At 44.3% G+C, this 23765-nt stretch overlaps 1 long non-coding RNA gene across 2 annotated transcripts; it reads right to left on the bottom strand.

Moving 5' to 3' along the window:
- Nucleotides 1-14950: 14950 nt before the first annotated feature.
- On the bottom strand, nucleotides 14951-23537 carry LOC147032453 (uncharacterized). Of its 2 annotated transcripts, XR_015055171.1 has the most exons (5): nucleotides 20742-23537; nucleotides 19529-19649; nucleotides 19202-19251; nucleotides 16761-17434; nucleotides 14951-16587 (listed from the first exon to the last, which is right to left on the bottom strand). It is a non-coding gene; the product is annotated as an uncharacterized LOC147032453 (long non-coding RNA). The 2 variants fall into 2 exon arrangements; XR_015055170.1 differs by having other exon boundaries at nucleotides 16761-19251.
- Nucleotides 23538-23765: the final 228 nt, after the last annotated feature.

The raw sequence follows: 23765 nt of genomic DNA, 5'->3' as shown, positions 1-23765 counted from the left end.
ATCCTCATGAACCTCGTCTGCGCGCCATTGTCCCTCATCCAAGTCAATTTGTAATTCCTCTATATAGTTATCACCACGCCTCCACTGCTCCAAGGCATCCGACAATCGTGTATGAATCTCGCCAACGTACGCTTTGTCGTCCTGCTTCGCCTGCCATGACCACGTGGTTTGAACCGGTGGGCGGGAGCGTTTCCTTCATGCCGTGCGGCTCGTTGCGCTATTATTAGCCCACTCCTGCTTCGTTTCACGCCGAGATGGAGCCGTGCCGCCATGCCGCCATTTTGTGACTCCATTTTTCTTTATAATTTCCAAGTTTTACGCCCGATCCACTCAAAATCAAATCAAATTTGCGAGTGTCGTTTTTTGTTTTTTTTCTCGCGCCTCTCGTAACCAATGTTCAGGGTGCGAAATGCACCACGGGTCCAAATATCCCGCTCCTGAGTACCAAATGTTATAGATTCAGCGGTGGCGGGATTCGCACCCGACTCTTGGCTGCCAAACGTTACAGATTCGGCGCCACCTCACCACCGCCGTCTCCGGGGTTTATAACGCCGGCTGGCTGGGCACAGGCCTCGGGTCACGCGTCTTCAATCGCGATACCAACGTACCCCTGGACCTTACCAGTTGGGGAAATAGACCCCGGTTACAGACTGGTTTTGTCAGATGCCGAGCGTTTCTGCCAGTCTGTAACCATTTTGGTAGTATATACCAATCGAACGGATCGTTCCTCGACACGACACAAATTAATCCAAAGCGGCAACTTCATACGAATCAGCCAGATTTATTGGGGAACATAACACAAGCAAAATATTCATGACAATATTTTTTATCAATCTATAACCCGTTCTTAACGAGGGAACTACGGATTATGGGTTTCGAAGGGGTCCCTACCGAGATAAGCCTTAAACGACATGCAGACAAGACATAGACAGCATGCAGACAAGACAGAGTACTTGGTGATGTTTCATGGACGAGAGGAAAGTGTCAAAAGCACGAATGTCGCTCGTAACAAGCGAATGTCCACGGATTCAAGCTCCCAAGGTCGAGCACGCCGCGTGGAAAAATGACGCCGCCCTCCTTTGTCGCACCGCACGTGGCCTCCACGCACTCTGACCCTGCGAGGTCAACTGCACCAGACCGTCAGGTCGATGATGGGTTTCAACTGGTTTCTCACAAGGTCCAGCATACATGTCCAGGCCTGGCCTGTTCACCAGACCAGGCCAACTCGAGGTGCAGGGCTCCGGCAGGCTGGGTCCATGGGATTCCAAGAGGTCGTCGAGGCATGAGGTGAGTAGGGACAGTCAGAGGCTCCGTCGTTTCTCTCTTGCCTTCCCGGCGCACGCCAGCCTCGAAGACCGACTGCTCATCCAGCAGATCGCGACTCGACACCCGCCGTTTCTCTCTTGCCTTCCCGGTGCACGCCGCCTCGAAGCCCGACTGCTCAACTCCATCCTCTCAGTTCTTTACCCTCTTGTATTTTTGGGGCGCGCCCTTATACGAAGCCGACAAACTCCTCCCCTTTTTCACTTCCTCTTTTTGGCCACTCCCCTCTCAGCGCTGGGCAGGGACCATTGTCCGCAGAGAGAGGAAGGAAGGAAGAAGAAGCTCTCGATCCACCACAACTGCACAAACAAATAACAGCCTGTAACACCTCCCGACACACAGATAATGTCCATTTTACCGAACAGCCTGGCTAAACATGCATTTAACGGGGGGTCTGAGCTAATCCTATATTTAGTGGCATACTAAGGGCCATTTCCGCAACAATATATACACATACATATATATATATATATATATATATATATATATATATATATATGTATATATATATATATATATATATATATATATGTATATATATATATGTATATATATATATATATATATATGTATATATATATATATATATATATATATATATATATATATATATATATATATATATATATATATATATATATATATATAACCCGTTCTTAACTAGGGAACTACGGATTACGGGTTTCGAAGGGGTCCCTACCGAGATAAGCCTTAAACGACATGCAGAAGAGACATAGACAGCATGCAGACAACGAACTGAATTCCATGCCCTAATATGGACATGAATCGGCTCGCATGGGGGACTCCAAGAAATGGGTAACCCTAACAAATTCCCCGAAGAACCAATCAAGAAGAGCAAAAGAACCGAACCAGAACAGAGCGAAGAAGACCCACGAACAAGAATCAAGCAGGGCTTAGAAGAACAACAACAACCAATTTCTGTCTCTCTTCCCTTCTTATCCCTCTCGGGTGCGGCTCACTTCCGGCGTGACTCATTCGCTGTCGGTGGGGGCTGACGATCCCATTTCTTCGGGGACCGTGGATCGCCTTCAACCCCTCCCGTCCCTCTTTGAACCTCTTGTGCCATTCAAATGCACGTGTACGTGACATCGTCTCTTCCCCGTAGACTTGCTGCAGTATTGCGAAGGATTGGGAAGGTGTTTTGCCAAGCTTGGCAAGAAACTTCAGATTGGCACTCTGCTCACGACTCATAGTGCGACGACTCAGACTAGACAACCTGTAAAGAACGACCTGTAAAAAATCACACAATGAGCGCAGTCAACCATCACTAATCATATATATTGCTGAAATGCTGCGAAAGACTGTGACGCAACCCGTTCATCCAAGTTGTGTAAGTGGAGCACTCAGCAGGCTCAGTCCCCTTACTTTTTAGACGGACCTCACAAACATACTTATAGATATACACATAGTGTATATATATATATATATATATATATATATATATATATATATATATATATATATATATATACATATATATACATACATATATATATATATATATACACACACACATAGACATAAACATATGTGCATATTGTTACGGCTGTGGAAATTCGCAGAACACCATAAAGGTTACTTAGATTAGCTATGCATGTAAGTGAGTGTTCAGATAGCTTTCCCCACCGTTGTTTAGAGGGATTTCTTCGTGTTCACCGGGCTGCGCCTCTTTGAGATAGGGTTTTTCTTTATCTATCGTTATTTTGAGCCACCATTGCAACAAACCTCCACGCCAAACAACCGTCACCACCAACTACGCCACAATACCAACCACGCTCACACCCCCCACAACAACCACCATCATCATATTCGCCACTACGCCCACTTACGAACGCCATCCTCGACGGACCACGTTACGACAGTTTCCGCGTGGGAAACCGTCGAGAACGCAAGGAGGGAAACAACAAGGAAGTGCCTCGATGAATGCACGGATTATTCTTCCGCCTGAATCCCCCACGCTTGGTGTGAAGGAAAGGGGTGGGGCAGCTCGCTCCCGATTGGTGGATGCACGGCGTGAGGTTGTCGGGAGTGAGGAACACCCCTTTTCGGGAAGCTTCTCGAAGGGAGGTGGAGCCAGAAGTGGGGTGGGGCGAAGGGCAGAGCCTCGCGTTATAAAGGGCGGACGCGCACGAGGCTCAGGGGCTCTCGTTCTTGGTCTCGTGGCGATGGTCACCCCTTGGGGCTTCGCTCTGCCTCTCTTCTTGGTTCATGCTCTCGCCCTGTGATCCATTACGCTTCTTCTTGGTTCATGCTCGAGGCTCGCCTCTTCTCTCTTCTCTTTTGGTTCCTGAGCTCGTGGCCCTGTGAGCAGCCAGTTGGTGGAGACACGGTCGGAAGGCGCAGCAGAGCCGGCTGTGTGGTGGACCTGCGCGTCCGGACGAGGGGTGCCAGAGGGGGTTCGCCAGCCGAGTGGGAGGCCCGGAACCAGGCGCGACCACGCTGACGGTGGTGGGAGAGGGACTTGACGACCACTAAACAGGGGGCAGGTAACGTGCATGGTCTTGTGGGCCTTTTCGGTCATCCACGTCCCACGACCATAAAAGGTCTACGGACCCCGTCTACCCCCTTGCCTGTGAGGCGGGGGGGTTCTTTTGTTTTGGTATGGATGCTGTGGCGCCGTGTCCCCTAAGTTAAAACCTATGTAAGTGACTGTGCTTGTAACTAATAATTATAGTCAGTCGTATTGCTTTTGCATTGTTTGTTGCTTCTATATTGCATGACTGCACTTGCTTGTGTTGTGCTGTATAGTGAATAAATGTCCTTGTGTGCAATGTACCCCATTCGTCGTGTCCTATTTCCCTTTTGAAAAGCCATCTTGTATCGTTGAATGAGTAGTGGGTTTTGAACGCCCGGTTAAGAGAATCGGATCCGTCAAGGTCGGCGATAACACCGCTCCGTTATCACTGTAGTACGGAACGGATCGCTTAAGTGGTTCGTGTCCCAGGCCGACCTGCGGCGCGGTGCAGCCCCTCGGTAGGTTACCCGCGCGGGTACTTAGGTATATCGACATTCGGCGATTCACCTTATTTCACGCGGGTAGAATGCGGACTGGGCTGTGGTGAGGTTAAACCCCCACCCGTGACTGGTTCCTGGCGGTAGTTCCAGGAGGGTCACGACTGAATTGTCCGGCCGGTGGGCGACGCGGTTGCGATTGGAGTTACGCGGCCGATCGCACACCGGCGGGCGCGAATTCGTAACAATATATATACACATCTTTACACAAACATATACAGTATATCTACATTAATCCATGCACTCATTACCATGGGCTGTTCCACCATCTACTCAGTCACGTCTGTCATCGTCCTGTACCCTTAGCATAATGCAGAATGTTATTTGCTTGCAAGTGTGAGGAGATACATGGAGCATCGAAGCCCATGAAACCAGTGCGTAAGGGTGCAAGTCAAACTTTGTGAAGGAGACCAAATCATTGACCTTACTTCATGAAGAGGAAAAAAGAATAAAAGAGAATTTTTAAACCGACTTAGTAAATTATAAACAATATAAAAATACTACGTTGTGTCATCTTATTCCCCCTATGCAAACATGGCAGAAATCAAATCTCGCCATGTCCGGAACACATCCTCATCCACATGTACATTGTTATATTTTTTCGGAACAATAGATGTCTTCTGAACAAGCTGAAAAGAAAAAATAAGTCACAGTAACTGGAAGGTCAGCCATCAGACCAGCACTGTGACCAGCAGTCGGCATTACCTTTTTCGGCCACAAGTGTTCTGAGCACCCAGTGGCAACGAAGGCCCGTAATTGGGTTGTGAGGCATGGCAGAAACAAATTAAAGTGGGCAAATTAGAGGCGGTTATCCCTTAATGAGGCAACAGATGATACAGAGCTCGTGCGAGCCCGTATCACGTGCGCTCGGCATCGTGTCACCCACGTGTCTCCACAATCGGTGCTGTATCCCTGCAACTGTTCCAGCCTAGTTGCTTCATTAGTAGACTGGGTTATCAAATGTAGCCAATCATTGATCATAGGTATTCATATTTATTTGAATCTTCCACAAAGAGTCCAGTTTTTTATATCCGTAGGACAAACACGTACTCCACAAGACTCAACATTTAACTTCTATAATCTTCCTGCAGCATCCTCCAAGACAACATTTGTACCCATGGGCATTTAACTATGACAACAATGATGAACAGCACCTCCAAACTAACAGTGAGACAACCTATTCGAGTTCAGGAGAGGCATGATTGAGGCTCAAGAGACCAACTGATGCCCCAAGAGCACGAGTGAAGCACCACCATGTCAATCCTAACCAGTGTTGTGATAAACAACTAAGTAATACAAATATAAACAGGCACGTGCACGCAGAACCTAATGCTATTTACCCCTCAGACACGTGCCTAAGTTGGAGTTTGATTATAGAGTTTGTGGTTCGAGCTGTGAGGGACTATAAGCCAGCAGCACGGGTCTCCTGCAATTTGGCCTCTAATCTTGCGTCTGAGCTGGCCAGCCACGCCGCCTCAGCTTGTAATCAGCGCCTTTGCCTCTGCCCCAGCGAGCCCGGATTGCTGTTGCACTAATCGCCTCTCTGCCGCCTACTATTCCTGGACACTGCGTCAGGGTTGGTCACCAAGGGGTGTCAACGGCTTGGTCATCCACAGGCTGTGGAAGCAATGGCCATTAGGGAGAAGATTCATTGCCCCTAACCCTCAACCCTGGGACACGAGCATGCTGACTGCACAGTTTTCCAAATGTGCTCTTAACGCAATACAAACTACGTGGGAAAATAGGTCAGTTGTAATGTCCTTGCACTCGATTAACGCCAGCATGTGATCAAACGTTACATGTGCATCCGTGCTAAAGTTGCTCAATAATATCGAGGAAAATTATTTTGAGAAACAACACTGTGGATCGTTTGTTGAACAATTGCATTGACAAGTGGCACAGTGAAATCAGCAAGTTTGGCAACACAACTTCTGATTGACGTGTTTAGTCCCTTTGAGCACATTGGTCTTGTTTTGAGGAGCCCATGCTCAAAACCCACATACTATGTTGATTTGTTCATTCTTTGTTAAGGTCTTGTTTTTTTACAGTGATTCAAGACCCATGGAGGAGCTTGTGCATTATAGACAAGATAGTTAGGTTTCATCAGTGTACTTCTACATGAACAAGGACGTTATAGTGGACAGTGGACACATCAATAAAGTACATGTGATTTCAATTTACAATCCCAAGATTGAGAACTACATGCGCAGATGGCCAGGGCAAAATCATAAATTTGATGTAAAGGATCATTGAAGTCTCCTCATATTTTTATAAGTCGAAGCCGTTCAAAAAACCATGAGACAGCGGAATGAAAAGGCAAAAATAAATGTGGCAACGTAAGAGCAGTTAGAGCGAGGAAACTTCAATGTTACAATTTTACTTCTTTAAATGAACACATTTGTGATCAGACTCATAATATATACGTGTGTGTGTGTGTGTGTGTGTGTGTGTGTGTGTGTGTGTGTGTGTGTGTGTGTGTGTGTGTGTGTGTGTCAAAAGTAACAAATTACTAGTGTTATTTTTATTCTTTTTATATACAAGGATGAGGCTCGTGGAAGAGCAAGAACAAAGACAGCATCAGGAGGTAACAGAACAAAAGGAACAGTAGAAAGAGAGAGGGGAAACTCCAATAGTGGGGTTGAAGGACAAAACAGAGGAAAAATTGGACAAAAATGGGATGTGAGGAAGAATGAGGGGTAGGGGAGGATGCATGGGGTGGACAAAATGGATACAGATGCAAGCTCTCAGAAGGAAAACACTGGAAATTTCGAAGGTGGTGAGCACAGCACTCTCAGTACCAGAGTATAGTTCAGACATCAGATTGATCAGTTTTGGTGGCACCGCACGGAGACTAAGAACCCTCCAGAGGGCATCCCGATTCGATTCACTGAATCAAACGCTGTGCAAAAATCAACATAAGCTGCAAGCAGCCCCTGCCGAAACTCTCATCTGCATTCGGTGAGGACCCGAAAGGCAAGAAATACGGTCAATTGTTGACCTCTTCGGTGTAAAGCCTGACTGCTCTGGATGCTGGTGCTCAAGCAGATGGTGGAGAACCCTATAAACAATTATCCAAGCATAGACCTTGCCCAGCACAGAGCAGCAGCATCTCTCGGTAGTTGTTGCAGTTTTGGCGATCACCCTTCCTTTCCCGAGAGGGACGACAAGGCCCCTCTTCCAGTCAGTTGGGATGATGCCTGTGTTCCAGGCAGAGCACAGAACTGCATGCAATCACATAAGTACCGCATTTCCACCCACCTTGACAAGTTCAGCACGGATGCCACAGATCCCAGGAACTTTACCCCCATTTCAACCAGTTCACCAAAGCCTGTGTTTTCACAAACGAAGGTGGATCACATTTGATTGAGGGTCAGCAATAGGGATAGTAACACCCCTGACATCCAACTCAACAACTGTTGGATCAGCTTGGTACAGCTGCTCAAAGTAACTGGCCCAGCGGGCCTTCACTTCGGACTCCTCTGTCAAGAGCCATCCACCCTCCGCTCTAACTGCAGTATACCGAGGGATGGGCATGGATGAACGCAATGCACAAATTTCTCTGTAAGCAGGACAAGAATCACTTGACCACAGGTGATGCTCTACCATCTCAGATTCCTCACACATGGCCATCCTTGTGCACCATCAGCATTTGGACAGTTGTATGCCTCAACTCACTGAACAGCACAACTCTGACCAGACTTGCAGAGCCAGGCTTAATGGCAATGGTATCCAGTGTGCCTGGAGAGACAAAATTCTTCTCCGCCCTATGATGAGTTCCAAGATATCCACCGGCAACATCAAGGACGGTGGTCTTGAAGGCGCTCCACAACTCTTCAGGATTCCCCAAAACACTCCGACCACCAAATCACCACTCAGCCTGTTTGCAAATTCCTCAGCTACCCTTTCATCCTTGAGCTTGCCAACATCCAGCCGAGGCTGGGATGGTACCATTCTCCCAGATTTCAGCTGCAATTTCAGAAGTTGCTACCACAAGCCTGTGGTCGGTGTTGAGGAACTGAGCACTCCGGAAGACCCCGCAGTTTTGGATCATTCTCCAGTGACCATCAACAAGCACGTTGTCAATCTCCTTTGCCACATCACCAGCGTTGGAATACCAAGTGCAGCGAATAACCTGTGGGCGCTGAAACCATGAACCGGCCACCCTAATTCCATGACTTCTTGCAAAGTCAAGGAACTTCGTGCTATTCTGGTTAACAGTTCTAGACCCATGGGGACCAACACGCGTCTCATAACCATCCCTATCAGCTCCAGTCAATACAATGAAATCTCCTAAGACGAGAAGGGTATCTCGCCTCGGGCACTGATCAACCTCTTAATTAATTCTCTTTCACTCTGTTAGCATTATCATTTCAGCACCTGGCTCAAAATATTGGGATCCCAAGATGAAACTCCATTGCATTGAGTGTTTCTCATCTACTCATAAATAATAAATAAATAAATAAATAAATAATATACTAAAAATCTACAAGTCATGTAAATGTACACCGACACGGTTAAATGTAATCCTCACTAAAATTGATGGACCAGTGTTTGTTTGTTTGTCACGCTACTCCTCTAAGCAGTTCTGGGCCGATTACATCCATACTTGCTGCATAGGATAAACATGACCCCAATTCGTGTACAAGGGTGTTTTTATCTTTGCCAGTGGTCTTGGGAGGAGAGTGGGATATGCAAATTCTCCATGTAAATGTGTATCGTGTGGTACTGCCTCCAGGTGGAAAAGGGTATTACATGTCTCCACCATTTACAGTACAGTGTTCCTGTCCTTACGTTTATCAGTGCAGTGAAGTGTTTTGAATTATAAGCAGAAGATATGTTTTTGCTTCATGCACATAACCCGGGTTATTTTCTTTTATTTTTGAGAGCGATTGAAGCAGCTGTCAGTTGCCTATACAACGCCAAAATATGGGTATGTCTCAGAAGAACGTGTTGCATGCTTGGAACATGACTGGCCGTAGGACGGGTAATCTGCTGGTGCAGTAGAATATGTCGTTTGCAATCTGTTCACTGAGCATCAGATCATTCACAAAGAAAAAAAAAACTATTAATATTATTATTATTATTATTATAATTACCTTGTGTGGAATTGAGATTCCAGATAAGGTATTGTCATCGCGCACCGTCCGTCCGTCCGTCCGTCTCCTATTTCGACTTCTCCGGTCAAACCGCTGGGCCAATCCGAGTGAAATTTGGCAGCAACGTTCCTCTCCTGACTGGCAACAGGGATTGCAAAGCTTGGTCCAGTCACATTACCAAATGTATATCAAAATGGCCGACAGTCAATTTGTTCAAAAGTCTTCTTCTCCAGACCCACCAGTCAGAATGCTACCAAATTTTGGTTACAACATCACATTAGGCCAGGGTCCAGATAAGCTCCAAGTCCAATGGTCCTATTTTTATTATTATGTCATTTGCTAACTGAGAGCCCACCGAGTACATTCTGGTTCCTCATTGCAGTCTCCCACTGCCTCCTGTTGAGTGTTTCTTCCAGTTGCCAATTTTTTTTATACCCTAACCTGGTTCTTCACTGGGTGGATTCACTCATTTTTGAAGCATATGATCGGAGATTTTCTTGAACGTCCAATTCCTTTAAAGAGTAATATGATGGTGGAGTTTACCTTATCCTGAGCATCTTGGTTTGAAGGCACTGAGGCTTGCCTTTCAGACCTCCAGCTTTGGTGAGAAGAGCCTCACCACGAGAAAGCAGCTGGTTGGACCTTCACCAGAAAAAGCTGTTTGAGACATCCTTGTTATGCAGCATTTTGCAGAAGTACTGGAGCTCAACTCTCAAATCCTGATCTGCTGTTCTTACTTTCCCTCTATATGCCCCCATTCAGTCTGTCCTTTCCCTTTGGCCACATCCCCTCCACATGGAAGCCAGAAAACATCACTCCCATTTACAAGAAGAGTGCAAAAACATACATAATCAACTATATGCCAACGAGCTTGCTTCGAATTACAACCAAAGTCATGGAATACAACTTTGCTTCTGATGCAAAGTTTTTGTTGTTTTCCAACAGTGTGATCTTTGACCATTAGTATGTATTCTGGCCCAGTCACTCAACTCTGGATCTGGACTCGCTTCTGCTTCTCGCTCAACAATGGTTGGAGGTCCTCAATCTCAAACACGAGGTTAGAATCACCTCCCTGGACATATCTCAGGTATTCAACACAGTCCAGCATCCTGTTTTACTTGCCAGGCTCTCTGCATGAGTGGACGAAATCATAAATCCAAGAATGAAGGCAGCCATGTGTGTCGCAGGGAGTCAATGTGTTGCTGTCAATGGAACCCTCTCCTTCCACCTCCCAATGGAGGCTGGAGTTCCCCAAGGTAGTGCTTTTGATCCAGTTTTGTTACTCACCGATATTCCTGTAAAAAAAACCTCTCGGATGCTCTGGAAACCATTTCTTTATTTTTGCAGACGACTCTACTGTTATACAGTAGTCACTCCCTTTGTTTGATTTACTTGAGCTTGTCTCTCTCCACCGATCTGGAAATGATTAGACACTGATCTGAGAAATGGAACAGCCTTGATTCATAGAAAAATCTCACAGTCTCACACTATCGCTCCAGAAGGATCGTCAAATAAACCCATCTATCCATTTCCATGGTCATCCTCCAGACAAGGTCCAGTCTCTTGAACTTCTCGGCCTCACCATCAGTCATGACCTTTCCTGAGCCAACCACTTGGCAAAGCTGGCCTCCAAAGCCAGACAAAGATTGGGAAACTTCTGTCGATTCATGGCTTTTCTTGGAAAATCAGTTAGTCAGTTTACAAGGCCTTTATCAGTTGCTCAGTGGAGTGCTGCTCTCCACCATGGGCTGGCATTCCAGCATCACATCTGTCTCTTATTAATTCTGTGGAATATAAAGCTTGCAAAATTAATGGAATCGCCCATGATGAGGTCAAAACACAAGGTCTGTTGCTCTCGCATCACAGGCAAGTCAGTGGACTCTCCGTTTTCTGCCGTCTATTCTCCAATATTTCTCGCTCTGCTCTCTCAATCATCTAACCCAGCCCTATATACTCCAGCATGCATGCATTCTTCCAGTAACCCCCTTCAGGTTAAATTCTGAAAATCCATGCTGACTGCACAGCTCAACTTATTCTTCACTTTTCCTGTTGCGGAGCCACCTTCCAGAGGATGTTCTGTCTTGCTCTTCCCTCCCAGACCTCAAGCAAGCAGTGCACCACCATCTCTTGTCATCTCGAATTCTGTCCCATGATCTTTATTACCTCCATTAACCTTTCCGAACCCAACCATCTTACTTTCTGGTTTCAGTGTTTCTTCCTCTCTTCCCGTCTGTTCATTCCCTTTACATTTGTAGCACTGTCATTTCTCCCTTGCTCTTCCATGAGCCTCGCTCCTGTAATTTTTTTTTCAAACTCCAACTCCACCACATTCTTTAATCGTCCCATTGAAGGTTTTATGTTATTATTCATTGCAAACTGACCTGTTTATTTTAATCTTGCCCAAGTAAAAATTTTCTCAACTGCGAACAACTCAGCTGACTGAGCAGGAGAGTCTGCACGTAGTGAGACTCTCACATCCAGAAAGTAGTGACAAAGGCTGGGTAGTTGTTACAGTGACAACTCTTTTTGGGAAAGCAGTAACATACTTATAAATATCCATGAAGGTTCTCTCATATTATCATCGGTCATCATTTGCAACCTTGTCATTACTTAACCAAATTCATGTCGTTACTCGTCAAAAGTTCTCGTCAATGTATGTCGGTGCCTATGCAAACAGCAGATTTTATGAAAACAATATTTCATAATTTTTGTCCACCTTTGATCCAATTCCAGGCCTTATGACTGGAGGTGGCAGAAGGTGACACGTATTATATGCCATGTTCCAGATACTCTGAAATTTTGATCATGTATAGACATAATCACTAGGTGGAAAGGTTTTTGGGTTAGACCTTGCACTAATGCAGCTCATCACCGTCTCATTTTTGTCTCCAGTTTTTCCCAATGACCTTTTTTATTCATAATTACTCCCAACTCAGATATATATATATATATATATATATATATATATATATATATATATATATATATATATATATATATATATATATATATATCCTCCTTTTTCTATCAGGTAATGTTTGTACACGTGTCAAGTTTACTTGTTTCCCTTGGCCCTTCTATATGTTAAGAGCTTTCATTCCTAGTTATTGCACTGTTCCTGACCATATTATGCCTGGTGTTGGCTTAATGGTTAGGGTGGCAGGCTTTGGATCCAAGGTTCCTGAGTTCAAATCCCACTCATCTGTTGAATTAATACCAGGTGTGGTTAACTCGACCTGTCATCCTTCCGAGGTCAGCAAAATGAGTGCCAGCATGCTGGTATACTGTGTTGGAGTGGTCATCCGTCCACGAATGCGGCCCAATAGCCAAGGAGACTGCTTAGGCAGCACCAACGCTCTGCACAGAGTATGGTCCCAATCTCCTCTCCTCTCCTGGCCATATTGTTTGGAAGGTGTTAAAAGAGAAAGAACATACTACTATTTCATTAGAAACACTGAGCTGGTCTGCACTAGGACTGAATGATGAACAAGTAGAACAACACAGCATCTATGTCATCCGCAATTCAGGATATTTGAGGGAGTTGGAAGAAAGGGAAGGGGTCGCCCAGGTATGCAAAGATTGACAGCAATAGTGAAGCCACGGCAGTGGAGGGAGGGGGTGATCATTCATGCAATAATGTTACATCGTCGTGTTCCGGAATATCGTCTGATGCCAAAGTCCAATGTTTGTCCTTTCCCACTCACAGGAAGTCACATGCATTGTGTATAGGATAGGATCGGTATGAGGTATTGTATCTTAATAAGGAACTGTCCAATTCTTTTGGGTGTTGAGCACATGTAAATCTGTTGCCGTTTTGTCTTTCCATTTCTCCCTGAAGGACCTTTCTCTTTCCTTTAAGTAAGCAGCCCACAGAAATGAGTGAACAAATGTAGCTTCTTCTTTAGTGGACCGGTCCAAGCTTCTTATGAGACATATCAGATGTTCTGACATCCCTATGTTTCTCAGGATAATCTACATCCATTCATGATCAACACAATTGAAAGCTTTTCTATAATCTAAAGCAGAGATGCTATAATCGAGTATATTAGGACTGTCTGGCAAACCATCCTATCAACTTTCTAAACAAACCAATTGAAGAGGTTAAGTTACTCAAACTGTTGGGCCTCACCATCAGCAATGACTTTTCTTGGGCAGACCATGTTTCAAAGATGGCCTCCATAGCCAGCCACTGACCAGCCTTCATTGTGCAAGGTGTTTTCTTAGCCAGTCTGAACTTTTGACAACCCACGAGGCCTTCATTCACAGATTGATGGAGTACTGTTCTGCCCTTTGGGTTGGCACCTCTCCCTCACACCATGGCATTCTTGAGGCCATGGAAAGCAAGGCCATCATAATCATTGGGGTCTCCAGAAATAAAGATGAGTGTCTAGACCTGTTACATTCACATCGCAGGCAGGTTGGTGGCCTCTTTGAATTATCCCGCCTCTTTTTTTTGGTCAAAAACTCTCTGCCTCTTAGCTTTGTCCCTCCCAGGTTTCTGCAGGGGGCACACGGTTTGCCGGTAACCCTCATCTTGTTAAACTCCCAAAAACTAGGCTCATACCACTCACCTCTACTCATTTGTTCCTCTTTTCTCTCACCTGTGGAACCAACTTCCCCAGTCTGTTCAGTCATATTCTTCCTTCAAGGGCTACAAGACAGCTGTTAACCACTAACACAGGTCATCCTCCATCCATACTCATCTCTTCTACTCCAGATTACCCCATTCCCATGCACTCCCTTTTTCGAGCTTATTGTGACCACCCTCCCCCTACTTCCCTTTTCGTTTCTTAGCTCTGCCACCTTAGGTGGATGGAGGTAATGTTTTCACCCCGTCTGTTGGGTCGCCGAAATAGGTGACCCTTATTGTCAGTAATTCTGTCTGATTGTTTGGATGTTTGTTCGTTTGTCATTAGCATAATTGGTAGTAAACGTGCGCCAATTTTGACCAAACTCGGGTGGTAGGTCATCTTATTACCATCTTTGTGCTTTGGAAATTGTGATGGTTGCTAGGGACGCTTTGGTTCCCTAGCAACAGCCGAAAAACCTTCAAAATCGGTACCGTTGATGCAAAATCAATTCCGAAAGCCATTATCCCACGTAGGCTTATGAAATTTGGCATGCATCATCTACAGGTGATGCTCTACCAAATACATTCTGGTTTTTGTGATATATAGAATAGTTTACCCGCAGCGCCCCCTACAAATGGGGTATGCCCGAAAATTGGCGAGAATTGAAGGCCCCTAGCGACCAGGTGAGTGCATCGATCCGAATGAAACTTTGCAGGTTCATAGCACGCAATGAGTACTACAACTTTGCCTCAGGACATATCAACCGATATTGCTTAGTTCAGGGGTCAAAGGACAAAAATCGATAATGTGCGAGAGCTGGAGGTGCCTTCGTGCCAAATGGTACTCCTCCTCGGGTTATGGTCAGATGGTCATGAAATTTCACACTAATCATCTGGAATACATTGTGCACAAACGATCGAGCCGGATTTTCGATTTATATCTTTGTTCACCCACAGCGCCCCCTCAAACTTTGGGGATTTCCGATATCAAACCACATTTTCGGTACTTTTCATTCAAATTGATACCGAGTAGTTATCAGAAGATGGAACTCGATGAGATTTGGTATGCATAATCCTAAGGTGATTCTCTATCCGATACATGACATCCATTTTTTTTCTATATCTTATAGTTTCCAAATGGTAACCCTCTCAACTTGGGTGCCCGGGGGCCATTGAGCATTCCCGCTGAAAATTCAAAGTACACCAGCTCCAAGACGGTTGAACCGAATCGAATGAATCTTTACATGCTTATAGACCATAATGAGAACTCCAACTTTGCTCATTTGCATAATGACATATCTCGAGTAGGTCAGGGGTCAAAGGTCAATAAGTGCATTTTTCGGGCGAAATTACCATTCAAGGCACCCTTGCTCCGACACGGATTAACCGATACGAATGAAAGTTCATAGGTACATAGTAATCAATGAGTACTACAACTTTGCTTCAGGACATATTGACCTATCTCGGCTAGATCAGGGGTCAAAGGTCAATGAGTGCATTTTTCGGGCAAAATGACCATTCAAATCCCCCTTGCTACACGTAACTACACGGGTTAACCGATATGAATGAAAGTTCATAGGTACAGAGTACTCAATGGGTACTACAACTTTGCTTCAGGACATATTGACCTATCTTGGCTAGGTCAGGGGTCAAAGGTCAATGAGTACATTTTTTCGGGCAAAATGACCATTCAAAGCCCCCTTGCTCATACACGGGTTAACCGATTCGATTGCAATTTCGTAAGTACTTAGTACTAGATTAACTCAGATCAGGGGTCAAAGGTCATCAGATGCTCGGCGACCCATGGCCACCTACCAGCTTGTCCGTTTGTTTGTCTTTGAGCAGGATATCTCAAAAAGTTGTGGATGCATTTGCACAAAACTTGGTGGACACATTGGGTGTGTGACAAGGACGAATTCATTCTATTTTGGTGAAGATCTGGATCCGGACACGAGAATTTTTGAAGCGATTCTTCACCATTGAGAGATAGAGTCAAAACAATATGTATATAAGCCTCATATCTTAAAAAAAGTTGTGGATGGATTCGGACAAAACTTGGTGGACAAGTTGGGTATGAGAAAAAAAAAAAACAAGAGGAAGTCCGAATACAAAGCGGACGTGGATGGGCTTTGCATTTCAGATGCTTTCGAGTTATTATTGTCCTTAATATTTTATCGTTATCATAATCAACATTATAATTGTTTTTATCACTATCATTTTCTATTTTATCGTTATTATCATCATGTACCATTATCATGACGTAGGGCCGACAGGATGGCCTCGAGTTACGCACACTTGCCTCTAAGCTGTCTCGCCGACGTTAGATTCCCAACCCAGCAATAAAATGTCATCCTGGTGTTTCATGAATACATGTGCTGTCCTTCGGATGGATGTTAAACTGGGTGTCCTGTCTGCCAGCATTCGTTGGTGGATGTTGAAGATCCCATGGTGACCTTTGCGAAGAGAAGGTTAGCTTTCGCCGAGACCATATCCAAATTCCAAATTTCTGCCCTAATTAGTCGAACGTCAGGGCTGGCCAGCTGATTCATGAAGACTCGGGCCAAGCTTCCGTTATCGGTGTTAGGGTTTCGGTATGGGTAAAGAAGAAGAAGAAGAAGATTATCATTGTGTACCATTGTAATTTTCACAATCATTATAATTTCAATAGTATGTATTATTAATAGACATCCTCACATTCAGTGAAGGAAAAAAACAGACGGACAAAAACACAAACGGACCCAAATGCAATACCCTCTCCTCTGGTGATGGTAACTGGAACGGCACTTCGGTAGAGCGCATACCTCTGCCAGACTGAACAGTTTACCTCTTGCATCCCACCGACAGGCTGGACCTGCATCCGGACCTGAACCAAAATCGAATCGGCTTGTTCTTGTTGCCTGAGAAACTCATCCACCAAGTTTTGTCATAACCCGTCCATAATTTTTGTATATTACCTGCTCACAGACAAGCAAACAGACAGGGGTGAAAACATAACTTCCATCCAACCTTAGGTGTCAGAGGTAACAAGTGCTTTTGACACGGTGTAGTTATCATTAGAGAATCAAATTGCATAATATGAAACAAATACAGAGTTTGATATGTTAAATCAATCAAGTCAGGAGCATGGGCTCGTTGAGCATGAGCGACTAGAACTCCGGCACATTATAGCTTTTCCTTCAATGAACCAAGATTGCTGCTTCGAATGAAGTACTGGAAAGTCAAATTCAAATACCGTACAGGCGGAGCCAATACCCATTGGGTTTTTTTTTTCATTCATGACATCAACTGTAGTCTGGAGACGATGATGTCACTACTTCATTGATGCAATCACGTATGATCACCGGTGTTAAACTACTGCAATTAAGTGAGGTAGCAGCGGTTTACTTGCTGAATGCGTCCAAAGTACAGGTACCTGGAGAAAGACAAGGTTATCAATCACTTGTAGTCGTAACAAACAGCTCATTCCGTTTTAAATATTGTACGCAGCACTGTGACGTCACAGCACAGAACCATTACTTCATAGCGCAGTAGACAGAACATGATGGGTGGTGAGGAGGTGAAGGGCAGTGAAGGCACCAAGGCGAGAGCGATTATGCCTGTGAGAGGAAAGCCGGAGACTGTCAAAATGAAAGTTAATTATCATCAAATTGCCCTCTACGACCACTTGTTCTCTGCCCTTCTCTCCTCCGCTACCCCCTCCCAATCCCCCTTTTTTTTTTTTGCCAAGTACACCTCCAAGGCATGTAGCACATGCACCACAATTCAGAGGTCATAACGAGTTCCATTTCAAGGGTAACAATGCACCTATAACCCCACAAAATTCGCTATCGAAATGGCAAAGAGCCATATACGAGTACATATTGTGTATGCAAAGATTGTGGTGGTTTGGATACTCTCCTCCTCTACTTCAATGGGTTTTCCATCAACTTTTTGGATCATATCGTCTCATGAATGGGTAGAAATACTGTGCTGATCCCCCAAAAAAAATTGCAAAAAACGTTTGTGGTGGAGTAAACGAGGTAAATGGAAACTACATGTCTGAAGCTGCCAATAGTGGTATATGTACGATTAAAAGTAATCTTCTAAGCTTAAAAAGATGTTAACCATATCCTGATAAACCGTTGCTCAGTCTGTTAACAAATTCTAAAATTCTATGCTCTGTCCACCTTTGTGGGCGATAACCCCATTCATGTTGCAGTACAATTTCTGCAGTTGATTCACTCAAGGTTAAACCATGGTCTATAGAGCGGTGTACATGTTGTGTACCTGTCACATCAACCGTTTCCATGTCTGAGAAATGCTTAATTATAACCAAGTTTGATTTCTACAAGAAATGCTTTAAACCCCTGAAATGTCTCAACCAGATCACTTTAGATTGATATTTTTGAGGCACAGTTGCTTAACCAAGCCACGATAACACTCTGCGGAGGATCTTGTTGCATATGAAGTGCAGGTACATGTATTCTTGCTGGTAAGCCTTTAAAAAACAATTTGAAACAATCTGATCAACAAGATCAGGTTGAAATTACACGAACAGTCACATCAAACTCGTGGGTTACGAATAAACGGCAACTGAGACTAGGTATGTTCCTTGTTGTTACTGAATCGGTGCAGTTGTATTATTGTGCCATTTAATTTAATTATTTGAAAACACAAACACACACACACACACCGAAATTTGATCATTTCAAACAAATATAAATTTCGAGAAGAATGGCTGCACAATGTGGTGACGAACAACAGTCCCAGGTCAAATTGTAACTGCCCACCACATCTCTCCAAATGGCTGAGTGGTGGAGTGGTTAAAGTGTTCTTGTATTGCCCTCGCTTTTGTGCGTTCCATCGAGATGACTGCCCGGCAGAAATGTCCGCGCCATGCAGATGAGTGGTGACTCGTCCGAGATTGCATCTTTGCCAGGGCAACGTTTAAGACTTGACATCATTCGCGTTTCCCTGGCCAAGAACGTCTATACAAGTCGACTCTTACCAATTTGAAACAACCGCCAATTTATACCCAGCTCATATGAATCGGGGCGCGTGTAGACCATTATCGACAATTTGACTGGCACCACTTCAAATCAGGACCTTTTTATAATTGCAGCTTTTACCTCCACTGTATATTCCGTTTACTCAGTTACTGAATCCTGTATCATTTTGCTATATTGCGGTTAAAACCCACCTTCATTTTCCGATGGTACTTCACTCCCCATGGGCCTCCACTTGCAGCTTCTGCGCGAGTTACAATATGCGAACAGACAGGTATGTGAATCAGTACCACATTTTCTAGCATTTTAGGCGTGTTTTTTATTTGATGTGCACGGGTAGTCGAAACCGTGAAGGCTTGTGTTTGTCCACATTGGCAAATAGGTAGAACAATAGATGTAATCAACAAAATTTGGTTTAAGTATGCTGACCACAGGGGCTGGAGGCAAAGAGGATCTGATATTTTGGGCCTGAATCCTTCGTCAGAGCAAAATAATGACATGTATACAAGAAATCTACTTACCACTATACCAACAAGGCATCTTGCAGGATGGAACACATTTACTGTAGGAAGATGGTGACACATGCCTTGCTTCCAGAACCACCTCTTCCAGGATGAGACGGAGTGGACTGCGGCTTCTTTCCTGCCACCACAGAGTCCAGAGAGGGATGTCAATGATCCCGTTGGGGAACATGAATCAGGAGCTGCGGAAAAAAAAGTCAATCTCTACGAAGTAATGTGGAAGTGCCGCAACAAAATCTATTTCAGATTTGGCCAAATAAAGTACAGGCTGTCGTGTATAATATCATCGATTCAAAATCTCTTTAAAAGGAAAATGTTGAATTTGAAAGGGAAATGTTGAATGGAAAATTAAAAAAAAATATATATATATATATATATATATATATATATATATATTACACTTCTTCCTCCTTCTTCTTCTTCCAGCCACTCTCACCCTTCCCCATTCCAATCTTTGCACAAGATTCATCTTCATCCACCCCTTCCATCCACCTCCTGCACCTTGCAGACACAAGATGTTTCTGTGGTCGGCACACCCTGGAAAGGGGCTAATCCGTAGGGCTAATCTGCGGAGCTAAATGAATCTACCTAAAGACAGGAAGCAGCCCGGAACCAAAACACTGGTCCTTGACATGTTCAATCATGTGTTCGTTGCTTGAGCCAAGACCTTCTCTTATTTGTTGCCTTATGTTAACATTTCCTTTTTCCGAGAAAGTCAGGATTTGTGTCTCCACGAGATTCAAGTTGAAAGGCTGCAGACAAAATACAGTTTGCTTTAGAGCATTTGGCTTCAGTTCAAACCCAGGCTGTGAGAACTTGTGATCAATGTCACTTACGAAGTACAAGGCATTACTTAAATATTGTCATGGTTATGAGCTGCGAGGAAGACAAATCGCATCCACATAGATTAAAGCCAGTTATATCTTAGTATTGCGTTTAGCTATTAAGTATATACCATATTCATGTGGATAGATATACTTTGTGAATGTTAGTTAGCTTTAGTGCATGCTGTTCTTTCCTTTCTACACCCTCCAGTCCTACACTAAAAACCATTTCACACTAACACCACGCACATATCGCGCCATTTCCACATCGTTCCTTTTCTCACGAGCAGCGGGCTCCCCGACAGACTCGGACATCATTGAGGCTTCCTTTCCACAAGAAGCCATCATTCACAAAGTGACAGGTACACACCAATTCTCACCCCCTTCACCTTCTCGAAAAATCCACCATGAAAGCCCCGTCCCACCAATCGGGCTCCATTGCCGGGAAGATGTTCAGGACCCGGCCAATCACCGGCAGCGAGGGTCAGTCCACCCTCATGTCCTCTGCACCGAGGGTCCAAGAGCCGCAAGGAAGGGGGTAGGCCGGTAGGGGGAGTGGAAGTGCAGGAACAAAGGGAGAAACACGGGAAAGAAAGAGACTTTCTTATTTACTTTGGGACCTTGAGCACTTTCTCGCGCCTTTGGAGACTTCACACTTCTTCCTTTCCAAAAACTTTGTACTTCTTCACCACCGACATTCATTTCTCTTTCAACAGCTCACTCGCCCCACTTTGCTACACTCGCTTATTGCACACTCTTCATTCTTTTTACCACATGCAACTCTCCACACCTTGGAATGCACCTTCGCCTCAGCCCGATTGCCCACCTCACCACCCGGCCACATCAGAGCTGTCCACCTCACCTCGCCGCAGCGACAGCATTCCCGCAATCCATTGTACCAGCCAGTTACTCTCTGGTACCCCAGGAGATCGGGAGCATGAATGGAGTGAGGAGGTGAATCCAAGAGGGAGCGTGAAGGGGACAAGATATGGACCATCAGGCCAGATCATTGGGTGACTGCAATCCAGCTGAGTTGTGGCACGGTGTGTCGGTCGGGGCACATAAACAACCCTTACCAACCCCTTCCTACCTCTTCTTCTTCACCCGTTCCCAATCTCTCACTTCTTCGGGTGTACGTCTTGGCACCAATTAGTTCCAGAGCTAAGTGGTTGATTAAGGCCTCCAATGGTGTGAATGACGCATAAGGGACAAGAGGGAAATGCATAAGTGCTGTAATATTTGTAGAAAACTGCCTGTACTCGCTTTCTCGTCATTTCTTGTTTGAATTATAATTACTTGTGTTTACCACCATTTCTCACCTTGCTTGCTGACTAAACCCCATGTGGTGTAAATAACTGTGTCTTGACTCATCCTGTTCGGGTTACTTGGATATAGCACTCCTGGGGGTAATTATCCCAAGTGGTTGATTGGCCATGACGGATGATGATAGGGTGCAGCATGTTACATTGGTTCGCTCTGCCAATTGTCAACCATTGCACGGCCGCTGGCACGGTTCTCCATCTGTTTCAATCATTTCATAGGTGAACTGACACTGGGCGTGAGGATCCGACCAATGGTGAGTGTTGTAGATAGCATCGTGATTATTTTATAGACGCATCAGCCTTTGGGAGTTATCCAAGGTGACATCCGTCACGATATCCTCAAGAGAACAATAAGAAAGCGCAACTTGTCATCAGCAGAGGTTATGTAAAATGGTTTAATGTCTCCCATCAAACTGTGTGCACATTGTGAAATATTCAGCAACTATCTGCACATTGTAAATATTATTTACAAATCATAAGGAATCTGACAGAATAGTGCAGAGGTATGCACACTCGCCACTGAGATGTCCAGCCTGGGTATGAATCTTGATTCAGCTATAAACTGTCACACTGATGTTTCACAGGCAGGGTGATTAATCACTGAGTGCATCGTCCCTTGGATGGACATGAGTAAATCCAATATGGCGACAAAACCATGTGACCTATGACGTCATATTTGTGAACGCATTATTCCTCATGGGTAGGCAGTCATACGTGTAAAGTTTCACCTCAATCTGTTCAGCCATTTCAGAGAAGCAGATTTTTGAAGGTTTAAAAAAAAACATTAAAAATGGCAGCCGAATCACGTGACCAATGACATCATCAACTTTTTTTTTTTCTTTGTACCAATTTATCCCGAGATGACCCTCAAAAATGTTCATACTGATCGGATGTAGCATTCTACGTATGCAATTATGATGTCATAACAAAGACAGCTAGATGTCATAAAAATTACAATTGTTCCACATGAGGAGTACTTGCCATGTGTCAAGTTTCAATTTTTTCTGGGTGTGGTTTCAGAGATGCAGAGGTCCAAATGTTTTCGTTTTTCCAACATGGCTACCACACCACGTGACCTATGACGTCATAATTATAATTAAAACATTCTACATGAGCAGTCACTCCTCTGGTGAAAATTTCGTCTTAATCCAACAAGTGGTGGAGAAAAACACGAAAGTTCTGTGCAGACAAACAAACAGACAAACAAATGCACCCAAATGCAATACCCTCTCTTCGGGCGAGGGTAAAAACGATAGCTCTGTTCCTGAATGTAAACCGGAGTCGCGGAAATATAGGAATATGAGAAATATCCGTGATCGAGAGGTGTTAGGTCCATATTTCCTTTTAGTGCATTCTAGCGTCTGCCATGGATATAACATGCACACATGCACAATTGGACAGTATCAGCTATTCCAAAAATACAATACTATTTTAAGGATTGTAAATAATGTTAATTTCACAACACCCAATATTCAACTGCATTTAAATTGTAAAGCTCAAAACATAGTTCCCTAAAAGTAAGAACCTTAACCTGTAAGCAATTGAATGGTTTCATCAGACCGTGCAAAGTAACATATTTGGTGCGAGTAAAGACCATGACGAAGGCAGCAGCTTTGGTGGGACTATGTGTGGAGATGGTGACTGGTAGCAGCAGTGTGCAGTGTCTGGGTGGGCGAGGATGTCCCCCGGGTGGGATCAGGCGAACCCTCGAAGGTTGAGGTTGAAACGCAGCATGGATGAGGAGACAGCTTGGTCCATGAGTCATGGCTCCATGCTGGGGTGAAGATTTGGTGGGTGCTTCGAGAACAGGGAAGGGTCAGTTCAACTTGAGAAACTCATGAGTGGGGATGACGACTGATAGCGGCGGCACACACAGACATGAATCGTAATTTTGCAAACACATGCACAGTTGTGATTATACATGAATCATACGTGTGATTTTCATATATATATATATATATATATATATATATATATATATATATATATATATATATATATATATATATATATATATATATATATATATATATATATATATATATATATATATATATATATATAGCCTGGTGTTGGCGTAGTGGTTAGGGT

Source organism: Eptatretus burgeri, chromosome 2 (genome assembly GCF_056783735.1).
Source record: "Eptatretus burgeri isolate ZD-2024b chromosome 2, Ebu_testis_v1, whole genome shotgun sequence".
In the NCBI taxonomy this organism is placed as follows: Eukaryota; Metazoa; Chordata; class Myxini; order Myxiniformes; family Myxinidae; genus Eptatretus; species Eptatretus burgeri.
Note: the sequence above shows the minus strand (reverse complement) of the source record. Positions and strands in the feature narration are given on the sequence as shown.